This window comes from Colletes latitarsis, unplaced genomic scaffold, assembly GCF_051014445.1.
Source record: "Colletes latitarsis isolate SP2378_abdomen unplaced genomic scaffold, iyColLati1 scaffold0007, whole genome shotgun sequence".
Lineage (NCBI taxonomy): Eukaryota > Metazoa > Arthropoda > Insecta > Hymenoptera > Colletidae > Colletes > Colletes latitarsis.
In genome coordinates this window covers 34,311,092-34,323,233 of record NW_027488367.1, presented here as the reverse complement: position 1 = coordinate 34,323,233, position 12,142 = coordinate 34,311,092, and positions in this window count along the sequence as shown.

The following is a 12,142-nucleotide window of genomic DNA, read 5'->3' as shown; positions in this document are numbered from 1 at the left end:
AGGCAAAATCATGAGCCAGATGCGGGCATAACCCAGACCTAACCCAGACCTAACCGGTGTTATCCTCTAAAATATTGATCGAAACCAGGTTTAATTGACTGCTTCAGTGTGTTACCACATTACTACATGATTCAAACACGAAAAAAACCCAGGATCTGGCCAACAAGTTTGCGAAAAAGGCGAAAGTATGAGCCAGATGCGCGCATTTCCCAGACCTAACCGGCGTTATCCTCTAAAATATTGATCGAAACCAGGTTTAATTGACTGCTTCAGTGTGTTACCACATTACTACATGATTCAAACACGAAAAAAACCCAGGATCTGGCCAACAAGTTTGCGAAAAAGGCGAAAGTATAAGCCAGATGCGCGCATATCCCAGACCTAACCCAGACCTAACCGGCGTTATCCCCTGAAATATTGATCGAAACCAGGTTTAATTGACTGCTTCAGTGTGTTACCACATTACTACGTTTTTCAAACACGGAAAATGCCCAGAATCTGGCCAACAAGTTTGCGAAAAAGGCGAAAGCATAAGCCAGATGCGCGCATATCCCAGACCTAACCCAGACCTAACCGGTGTTATCCTCTAAAATATTGATCGAAACCAGGTTTTATTGACTGCTTCAGTGTATTACCACATTACTACGTGATTCAAACACGACAAAAACCCAGGATCTGGCCAACAAGTATGCGAAGAAGGCAAAATCATGAGCCAGATGCGGGCATAACCCAGACCTAACCCAGACCTACCGGTGTTATCCTCTAAAATATTGATCGAAACCAGGATTAATTGACTGCTTCAGTGTGATACCACATTACTACATGATTCAAACACGAAAAAAACCCAGGATCCGGCCAACAAGTTTGCGAAAAAGGCGAAAGTATAAGCCAGATGCGCGCATTTCCCAGACCTAACCCAGCCCTAACCGGCGTTATCCTCTAAAATATTGATCGAAACCAGGTTTAATTGACTGCTTCAGTGTGTTACCACATTACTACGTGATTCAAACACGGAAAATACCCAGGATCTGGCCAACAAGTTTGCGAAAAAGGCGAAAGTATAAGCCAGATGCGCGCATTTCCCAGACCTAACCCAGACCTAACCGGCGTTATCCTCTAAAATATTGATCGAAACCAGGTTTAATTGACTGCTTCAGTGTGTTACCACATTACTACGTGATTCAAACACGAAAAAAACCCGGGATCTGGCCAACAAGTATGCGAAGAAGGCAAAATCACGAGACAGATGCGGGCATAACCCAGACCTAACCCAGACCTAACTGGTGTTATCCTCTGAAATATTGATCGAAACCAGGTTTAATTGACTGCTTCAGTGTGTTACCACATTACTGCGTTATTCAAACACGAAAAAAACCCAGGATCTGGCCAACAAGTATGCGAAGAAGGCAAAATCATGAGCCAGATGCGGGCATATCCCGGACCTAACCCAGACCTAACCGGTGTTATCCTCTAAAATATTGATCGAAACCCAGGTTTAATTGACTGCTTCAGTGTGTTACCACATTACTACGTGATTCAAACACGGAAAAAACCCAGGATCTGGCCAACAAGTATGCGATGAAGGCAAAATCATGAGCAAGATGCGGGCATATCCCAGACCTATCCCAGACCTAACCGGTGTTATCCTCTAAAATATTGATCGAAACCAGGTTTAATTGACTGCTTCAGTGTATTACCACATTCCTACGTGATTCAAACACGAAAAAAACCCAGGATCTGGCCAACAAGTATGCGTTGAAGGCGAAAGTATAAGCCAGATGCGCGCATATCCCAGACCTAACCCAGACCTAACCGGTGTTATCCTCTAAAATATTGATCGAAACCAGGTTTAATTGACTGCTTCAGTATGTTACCACATTCCTAGGTGATTCAAACACGAAAAAACCCCAGGATCTGGCCAACAAGTATGCGAAGAAGGCGAAAGTATAAGCCAGATGCGCGCATTTCCCAGACCTAACCCAGACCTAACCGGTGTTATCCTCTAAAATATTGATCGAAACCAGGTTTTATTGACTGCTTCAGTGTGTTACCACATTACTACGTGATTCAAACACGAAAAAACCCCAGGATCTGGCCAACAAGTATGCGAAAAAGGCGAAATCATGAGCCAGATGCGGGCATATCCCGGACCTATCCCAGACCTAACCGGTGTTATCCTCTAAAATATTGATCGAAACCAGGTTTTATTGACTGCTTCAGTGTATTACCACATTACTACGTGATTCGAACACGAAAAAAACCCAGGATCTGGCCAACAAGTATGCGAAGAAGGCAAAATCATGAGCCAGATGCGGGCATATCCCGGACCTATCCCAGACCTAACCGGTGTTATCCTCTAAAATATTGATCGAAACCAGGTTTTATTGACTGCTTCAGTGTATTACCACATTACTACGTGATTCAAACACGAAAAAAACCCAGGATCTGGCCAACAAGTATGCGAAGAAGGCAAAGTCATGAGCCAGATGAGGGCATAACCCATACCTAACCCAGACCTAACCGTTGTTATCCTCTAAAATATTGATCGAAACCAGGTTTAATTGACAGCTTCAGTGTATTACCACATTACTACGTGATTCAAACACGACAAAAACCCAGGATCTGGCCTACAAGTATGCGAAGAAGGCAAAATCATGGGCCAGATGCGGGCATAACCCAGACCTAACCCAGACCTAAACGGTGCTATCCTCTAAAATATTGATCGAAACCAGGTTTAATTGACTGCTTCAGTGTGTTACCACATTACTACATGATTCAGACACGAAAAAAACCCAGGATCCGGCCAACAAGTTTGCGAAAAAGGCGAAAGTATAAGCCAGATGCGCGCATTTCCCAGACCTAACCCAGCCCTAACCGGCGTTATCCTCTAAAATATTGATCGAAACCAGGTTTAATTGACTGCTTCAGTGTGTTACCACATTACTACGTGATTCAAACACGGAAAATACCCAGGATCTGGCCAACAAGTTTGCGAAAAAGGCGAAAGTATAAGCCAGATGCGCGCAAATCCCAGACCTAACCCAGACCTAACCGGTGTTATCCTCTAAAATATTGATCGAAACCAGGTTTTATTGACTGCTTCAGTGTGTTACCACATTACTACGTGATCAAACACGGAAAAAACCCAGGATCTGGCCAACAAGTATGCGAAGAAGGCAAAATCATGAGCCAGATGCGGGCATAACCCAGACCTAACCCAGACCTAACCGGTGTTATCCTCTAAAATATTGATCGCAACCAGGTTTAATTGACAGCTTCAGTGTGTTACCACATTCCTACGTGATTCAAACACGAAAAAACCCCAGAATCTGGCCAACAAGTATGCGAAGAAGGCAAAATCATGAGCCAGATGCGCGCATATCCCAGACCTAACCCAGACCTAACCGATGTTATCCTCTAAAATATTGATCGAAACCAGGTTTAGTTGACTGGTTCAGTGTGTTACCACATTACTACGTGATTCAAACACGAAAAAAACCCAGGATCTGGCCAACAAGTTTGCGAAAAAGGCGAAAGTGTAAGCCAGATGCGGGCATAACCCAGACCTAACCCAGACCTAACCGGTGTTATCCTCTAAAATATTGATCGAAACCAGGTTTAATTGACTGCTTCAGTGTATTACCACATTACTACGTGATTCAAACACGAAAAAAACCCAGGATTTGGCCAACAAGTATGCGAAGAAGGCAAAATCATGGGCCAGATGCGGGCATAACCCAGACCTAACCCAGACCTAACCGGTGTTATCCTCTGAAATATTGATCGAAACCAGGTTTAATTGACTGCTTCAGTGTGTTACCACATTACTGCGTTATTCAAACCCGAAAAAAACCCAGGATCTAGCCAACAAGTTTGCGAAAATGGCGAAAGTATAAGCAAGATGCGCGCATATCCCAGACCTAACCCAGACCTAACCGGTGTTATCCTCTGAAATATTGATCGAAACCCACGTTTAATTGACTGCTTCAGTGTGTTACCACATTACTACGTGATTCAAACACGGAAAAAATCCAGGATCTGGCCAACAAGTTTGCGAAAAAGGCGAAACCATCAGCCAGATGTGCGCATATCCCAGACCTAACCCAGACCTAACCGGTGTTATCCTCTAAAATATTGATCGAGACCAGGTTTAATTGACTGCTTCAGTGTATTACCACATTACTACGTGATTCAAACACGAAAAAACCCCAGGATCTGGCCAACAAGTATGCGAAGAAGGCAAAATCATGAGCCAGATGCGGGCATAACCCAGACCTAACCCAGACCTAACCGGTCTTATCCTCTAAAATACTGTCCGAATCCAGGTTTAATAGACTGCCTCAGTGTGTTACCACATTACTACGTGATTGAAACACGAAAAAAACCCAGGATCTGGCCAACAAGTATGCGAAGAAGGCAAAATCATGAGCCAGATGCGGGCATAACCCAGACCTAACCCAGACCTAACCGGTGTTATCCTCTAAAATATTGATCGAAACCAAGTTTAATTGACTGCTTCAGTGTATTACCACATTACTACGTGATTCAAACACGAAAAAAACCCAGGATTTGGCCAACAAGTATGCGAAGAAGGCAAAATCATGGGCCAGATGCGGGCATAACCCAGACCTAACCCAGACCTAACCGGTGTTATCCTCTAAAATATTGACCGAAACCAGGTTTAATTGACTGCTTCAGTGTGGTACCACATTACTGCGTTATTCAAACCGGAAAAAACCCAGGATCTAGCCAACAAGTTTGCGAAAAAGGCAAAATCATGAGCCAGAAGCGGGCATATCCCGGACCTATCCCAGACCTAACCGGTATTATCCTCTAAAATATTCATCGAAACCAGGTTTAATTGACTGCTTCAGTGTGTTACCACATTACTACGTGATTCAAACACGAAAAAACCCCAGGATCTGGCCAACAAGTATGCGAGGAAGGCAAAATCATGAGCCACATGCGGGAATAACCCTGACCTAACCCAGACCTAACCGGTGTTATCCTCTAAAATATTGATCGAAACCAGGTTTTATTGACTGCTTCAGTGTATTACCACATTACTACGTGATTCAAACACGAAAAAAGCCCAGGATCTGGCCAACAAGTATGCGAAGAAGGCAAAATCATGAGTCAGATGCGGGCATAACCCAGACCTAACCCAGACCTAACCGGTGTTATCCTCTAAAATATTGATCGAAACCAGGTTTTATTGGCTGCTTCAGTGTATTACCACATTACTACGTGATTCAAACACGAAAAAAACCCAGGATCTGGCCAACAAGTATGCGAAGAAGGCAAAATCATGGGCCAGATGCGGGCATAACCCAGACCTAACCCAGACCTAACCGGTGTTATCCTCTAAAATATTGACCGAAACCAGGTTTAATTGACTGCTTCAGTGTGTTACCACATTACTACATGATTCAAACACGAAAAAAACCCAGGATCTGGCCATCAAGTTTGCGAAATAGGCGAAAGTATAAGCCAGATGCGCGCATTTCCCAGACCTAACCCAGACCTAACCGGCGTTATCCTCTAAAATATTGATCGAAACCAGGTTTAATTGACTGCTTCAGTGTGGTACACCATTACTGCGTTATTCAAACCCGAAAAAAACCCAGGATCTAGCCAACAAGTTTGCGAAAAAGGCGAAAGTATAAGCCAGATGCGCGCATATCCCAGACTTAACCCAGACCTAACCGGTGTTATCCTCTAAAATATTGATCGAAACCAGGTTTTATTGACTGCTTCAGTGTGTTACCACATTACTACGTGATCAAACACGGAAAAAACCCAGGATCTGGCCAACAAGTATGCGAAGAAGGCAAAACCATGAGCCAGATGCGGGCATAACCCAGACCTAACCCAGACCAAATCGGTGTTATCCTCTAAAATATTGATCGAAACCAGGTTTTATTGACTGCTTCAGTGTATTACCACATTACTACGAGATTCAAACACGAAAAAAGCCCAGGATCTGGCCAACAAGTTTGCGAAAAAGGCGAAAGTATAAGCCAGATGCGCGCATTTCCCAGACCTAACCCAGACCTAACCGGCGTTATCCTCTAAAATATTGATCGAAACCAGGTTTAATTGACTGCTTCAGTGTGTTACCACATTACTACGTGATTCAAACACGGAAAAAACCCAGGATCTGGCCAACAAGTATGCGATGAAGGCAAAATCATGAGCCAGATGCGGACATAACCCAGACCTAACCCAGACCTAACCGGTGTTATCCTCTAAAATATTGACCGAAACCAGGTTTAATTGACTGCTTCAGTGTGTTACCACATTACTACATGATTCAAACACGAAAAAAACCCAGGATCTGGCCAACAAGTTTGCGAAATAGGCGAAAGTATAAGCCAGATGCGCGCATTTCCCAGACCTAACCCAGACCTAACCGGCGTTATCCTCTAAAATATTGATCGAAACCAGGTTTAATTGACTGCTTCGGTGTGGTACACCATTACTGCGTTATTCAAACCCGAAAAAAACCCAGGATCTAGCCAACAAGTTTGCGAAAAAGGCGAAAGTATAAGCCAGATGCGCGCATATCCCAGACTTAACCCAGACCTAACCGGTGTTATCCTCTAAAATATTGATCGAAACCAGGTTTTATTGACTGCTTCAGTGTGTTACCACATTACTACGTGATCAAACACGGAAAAAACCCAGGATCTGGCCAACAAGTATGCGAAGAAGGCAAAACCATGAGCCAGATGCGGGCATAACCCAGACCTAACCCAGACCTAATCGGTGTTATCCTCTAAAATATTGATCGAAACCAGGTTTTATTGACTGCTTCAGTGTATTACCACATTACTACGTGATTCAAACACGAAAAAAGCCCAGGATCTGGCCAACAAGTTTGCGAAAAAGGCGAAAGTATAAGCCAGATGCGCGCATTTCCCAGACCTAACCCAGACCTAACCGGCGTTATCCTCTAAAATATTGATCGAAACCAGGTTTAATTGACTGCTTCAGTGTGTTACCACATTACTACGTGATTCAAACACGGAAAAAACCCAGGATCTAGCCAACAAGTTTGCGAAAATGGCGAAAGTATAAGCCAGATGCGCGCATATCCCAGACTTAACCCAGACCTAACCGGTGTTATCCTCTAAAATATTGATCGAAACCAGGTTTTATTGACTGCTTCAGTGTGTTACCACATTACTACGTGATCAAACACGGAAAAAACCCAGGATCTGGCCAACAAGTATGCGAAGAAGGCAAAACCATGAGCCAGATGCGGGCATAACCCAGACCTAACCCAGACCTAATCGGTGTTATCCTCTAAAATATTGATCGAAACCAGGTTTTATTGACTGCTTCAGTGTATTACCACATTACTACGTGATTCAAACACGAAAAAAGCCCAGGATCTGGCCAACAAGTTTGCGAAAAATGCGAAAGTATAAGCCAGATGCGCGCATTTTCCAGACCTAACCCAGACCTAACCGGCGTTATCCTCTAAAATATTGATCGAAACCAGGTTTAATTGACTGCTTCAGTGTGTTACCACATTACTACGTGATTCAAACACGAAAAAAACCCAGGATCTGGCCAACAAGTATGCGATGAAGGCAAAATCATGAGCCAGATGCGGACATAACCCAGACCTAACCCAGACCTAACCGGTGTTATCCTCTAAAATATTGATCGAAACCAGGTTTATTTGTCTGCTTCAGTGTGTTACCACATTACTACGTGATTCAAACACGAAAAAACCCCAGGATCTGGCCAAAAAGTATGCGAAGAGGGCAAAACCATGAGCCAGATGCGGGCATAACCCAGACCTAACCCAGACCTAATCGGTGTTATCCTCTAAAATATTGATCGAAACCAGGTTTTATTGACTGCTTCAGTGTATTACCACATTACTACGAGATTCAAACACGAAAAAAGCCCAGGATCTGGCCAACAAGTTTGCGAAAAAGGCGAAAGTATAAGCCTGATGCGCGCATTTCCCAGACCTAACCCAGACCTAACCGGCGTTATCCTCTAAAATATTGATCGAAACCAGGTTTAATTGACTGCTTCAGTGTGTTACCACATTACTACGTGATTCAAACACGGAAAAAACCCAGGATCTGGCCAACAAGTATGCGATGAAGGCAAAATCATGAGCCAGATGCGGACATAACCCAGACCTAACCCAGACCTAACCGGTGTTATCCTCCAAAATATTGATCGAAACCAGGTTTATTTGTCTGCTTCAGTGTGTTACCACATTACTACGTGATTCAAACACGAAAAAACCCCAGGATCTGGCCAACAAGTATGCGAAGAAGGCAAAATCATGAGCCAGATGCGGGCATAACCCAGACCTAACCCAGACCTAACCGGTGTTATCCTCTAAAATATTGATCGAAACCAGGTTTTATTGACTGCTTCAGTGTATTACCACATTACTACGTGATTCAAACACGAAAAAAACCCAGGATCTGGCCAACAAGTATGCGAAGAAGGCAAATCATGAGCCAGATGCGGGCATAACCCAGACCTAACCCAGACCTAACCGGTGTTATCCTCCAAAATATTGATCGAAACCAGGTTTATTTGTCTGCTTCAGTGTGTTACCACATTACTACGTGATTCAAACACGGAAAAAACCCAGGATCTAGCCAACAAGTTTGCGAAAATGGCGAAAGTATAAGCCAGATGCGCGCATATCCCAGACTTAACCCAGACCTAACCGGTGTTATCCTCTAAAATATTGATCGAAACCAGGTTTTATTGACTGCTTCAGTGTGTTACCACATTACTACATGATTCAAACACGAAAAAAACCCAGGATCCGGCCAACAAGTTTGCGAAAAAGGCGAAAGTATAAGCCAGATGCGTGCATTTCCCAGACCTAACCCAGACCTAACCGGTGTTATCCTCTGAAATATTCATCGAAACCAGGTTTAATTGACTGCTTCAGTGTGTTACCACATTACTACGTGTTTCAAACACGGAAAATACCCAGGATCTGGCCAACAAGTTTGCGAAGAAGGCAAAATCATGAGCCAGATGCGGGCATATACCGGACCTACCCCAGACCTAACCGGTGTTATCCTCTAAAATATTGATCGAAACCAGGTTTAATTGACTGCTTCAGTGTGTTACCACATTCCTACGTGATTCAAACACGAAAAAAACCCAGGATCCGGCCAACAAGTTTGCGAAAAAGGCGAAAGTATAAGCCAGATGCCCTCAGGGGCTGCCAGCCTTTCAGCTGCAGTACGGGCTTAACGAACCCGGGGTACCCGAGTCATACACACACCGTAAGCCTCCTGTTGGTCGTCACAACGACCCATTCACAATTCCCTATTGGTTTTGTGAATGGTACGTGACGGCAGGAGGAACGGGGGTCTTGGCTTAACCGCCTGGGCCACGAGTATGGCGACTCTATAAAATCGCCCTCCAATCCTAAGCTATGGTGCGCGGCGATGGGATGCATGGTTGGGGGAGAAGGCCCAATCCCAAGCGACCACCTCCGGGGAACCTGCCGAACCCCCGGAGTATTAGGCTTACCCGGGTAAGGCGGCTCTGCCCGGGTGGACCTTTATTTCCGACCATCTCGTGGGATTCTTATGGACTCAGAAAATAAAATGGGGATGGGGCGGGTTTTGTCGGTTGGGGAGGACGGAGACGGGGTTGGGGTTAGGGTGGCGGCGCTCGCGCCCCACTCAGCGCCAGGTCCGGCTTCGTGGAGGGTGGAGGAGGACGACGAGACGGCGTCGGTCTCGTCCTTCTCCTCCAGCACGAGCCACATAGGCTCTAAGAGGAAGAGGACGGGGCAGGCCGTCGTCGAGGTGGGCGGGGCGATGAGCCCGTCGGTGAGGCTGAGTTGCCTCAGGGACGAGGTGACCGAGGAGATATCGGAGAGGATCTCCTCGTCCCTGAGGCGGGTGGAGAAAGTCGCCGCTGCCTGCGCCTTTAAGGGGCAGAAAAGCGGTGGCGCGGAGGCCCTGAAGGCCGCGGCGGCGGAAATGAGGGAGGCGGCGCGGGAGCTCAGAGGGCGGAACGCCCGTCTGCAGCTCCTGTTGGAGGAGGAGCGACAGGGGAGGAGGAGGGCAGAGGCGCTGTGGAACAGCGCGGCTCTCCCTCCCATCCTCCCTCCTCCTCCACCGCCGCGTCCCTCGGCGGAGGTAAATAAGCGGAGTGCGGCGGCAGTGGTGCGGGGCACCGCGGGCCCCTCCACCCGCACTCCGCCCGTGAAGAAGTCCCCGTCCTCCTCAGAAGACGATCTTCTGAGGAGGATTGGGGACATGATTGATGGCAAGCTGGCCGCCTTCCGGGAGGAGCTCCTCGCCGGAAGAGCGGTCAGCAGGAAGGCGGTGCCTCCCCGACCTGTTCCGGTACAGTCGGGGAAGGCAAAGAAGGGCGGAGTGAAGGCTCCGCCCAGCGTTGCGGCACCAGGGCCCCGGGTCGCGACCCCCAAGGGGGGTGGTGTACCCGTGGTCGCGGTGGTCGCGTCCTCCACGGCACCCTCCCAAGGGGGGGTGGCGTGGAGTGAGGTGGTGGGGCGGAAGGCGAAGCGGGCGGCGAGGAAGGCCTCGCAACCGCAGCCTCCGCCTCCGCCGCCGGCGGCCAAGGTAAAGGCCGCGAAGGTCGGGAAGGCACGACCAGGTCGTCCCCCAAAAACGGCAGCGGTGACGCTGACCGTTGCGCAGGGGGGCGACCTGACCCTCGCGGAGGCGATGCGGCTCGCCAGGGAGAATATCTCCCTGGAAGAGCTGGGCATCGCCTCCGTGAGGGCGAAGAGGGCCGTGACCGGGGGTCTCTTGCTGGAGATCCCCGGTGCAGAAGGCGGCGCGAAGGCGGATCTTCTCGCCCAGAGGCTCCGGGAGCAGCTGGGCGAGCGAGGTGTCCGGGTCGCCCGGCCCACGAAGCGCACGGAGATGCGCGTTTGTGGGCTGGACGACTCGGTCAGCGCACAGGATGTGTCCCGTGCCCTTGCGAGGGCGGGGGACTGTCCTGTGGAGGACCTGCGGATCGGAGAGATCCGCAGGTCGCCCTCCGGCCTCGGGTCGGTGTGGGCCCGGTGCCCCCTCTCCGCCGCCCGTAAGGTGGCGGAATCGGGGAGGGTGTTGGTGGGGTGGGTTTCGGCGCGAGTGGAAATCCTCGCGCCGCGCCCGCTCCAGTGTCACCGCTGCCTCGAATTGGGGCACGTGAGGCAGTGGTGCACCTCGCCGGTGGACCGCAGCGGTCAGTGTTACCGCTGCGGTGCCAAAGAGCACCGTGCGAGCCAGTGCTCGGCGGCCCCCCACTGCCCGCTGTGTGCGGACATGGGGAGGCCAGCCGATCACAGGGTGGGGAGCAAGAAGTGCTCCCCCCCCTCCCGGAAGGAGAGGAAGAGGCGGGCTGCACCGGCTCCGGTGCCGAGGGCGGTGGCATCGTCCTCCATGGAGGTGGACGGTGCTACGGGGACGGACGGCCGGGAGGAGGCTGGCGCGGCCATTAATTAATGCCGCCCCGCCTCCTCCTCCAGACCAACCTCAACCACTGCCGCGCGGCACAGGACTTGATGTCCCAAGTCCTCGCGGAGTGGGGGGTTGGCCTGGCGGTCGCCGCCGAGCCGTACCGCGTCCCTGATCACCCTCATTGGGTGGGCGACGCGGATGGCTTGGTGGCGACGGTATGGGGAGGGGGCGACGGGTCCCCACCGTTCTCCTTGTTGGAGCGCGGTCGGGGATTCGTCGCCGTGGACTGGGGGGGAGTCGCTGTGGTGGGGTGCTACATTTCGCCCCGTAGCGGTCACGCTGCGTTCGAGCTGTACTTGGCCGAGGTCGCGGCATGCGTGCAGCGCTACGCGGCCCGGCCGGTGCTGGTCCTGGGGGATTTTAATGCCAAGTCGGTGGCTTGGGGATCCCCCAGGACCTCCGTTCGCGGCGGGATCCTGGGCGATTGGGCGGCGGGGCTCGACCTCCGGGTACTGAACCGGGGGTCGGAGCACACATGCGTGCGGCGATATGGGGGGTCCATCGTGGATGTTGGATTCGCGACCCCCAACGCCGTGCGCATGGTGTCGGGTTGGCACGTGGTCGCGGGGGCAGAGACACTCTCCGATCACCGGTACATCCGGATGGAGGTCTCTGCCGCCGCGAGTGCATCCCGACACGGCCGCCTGCGTGGCACC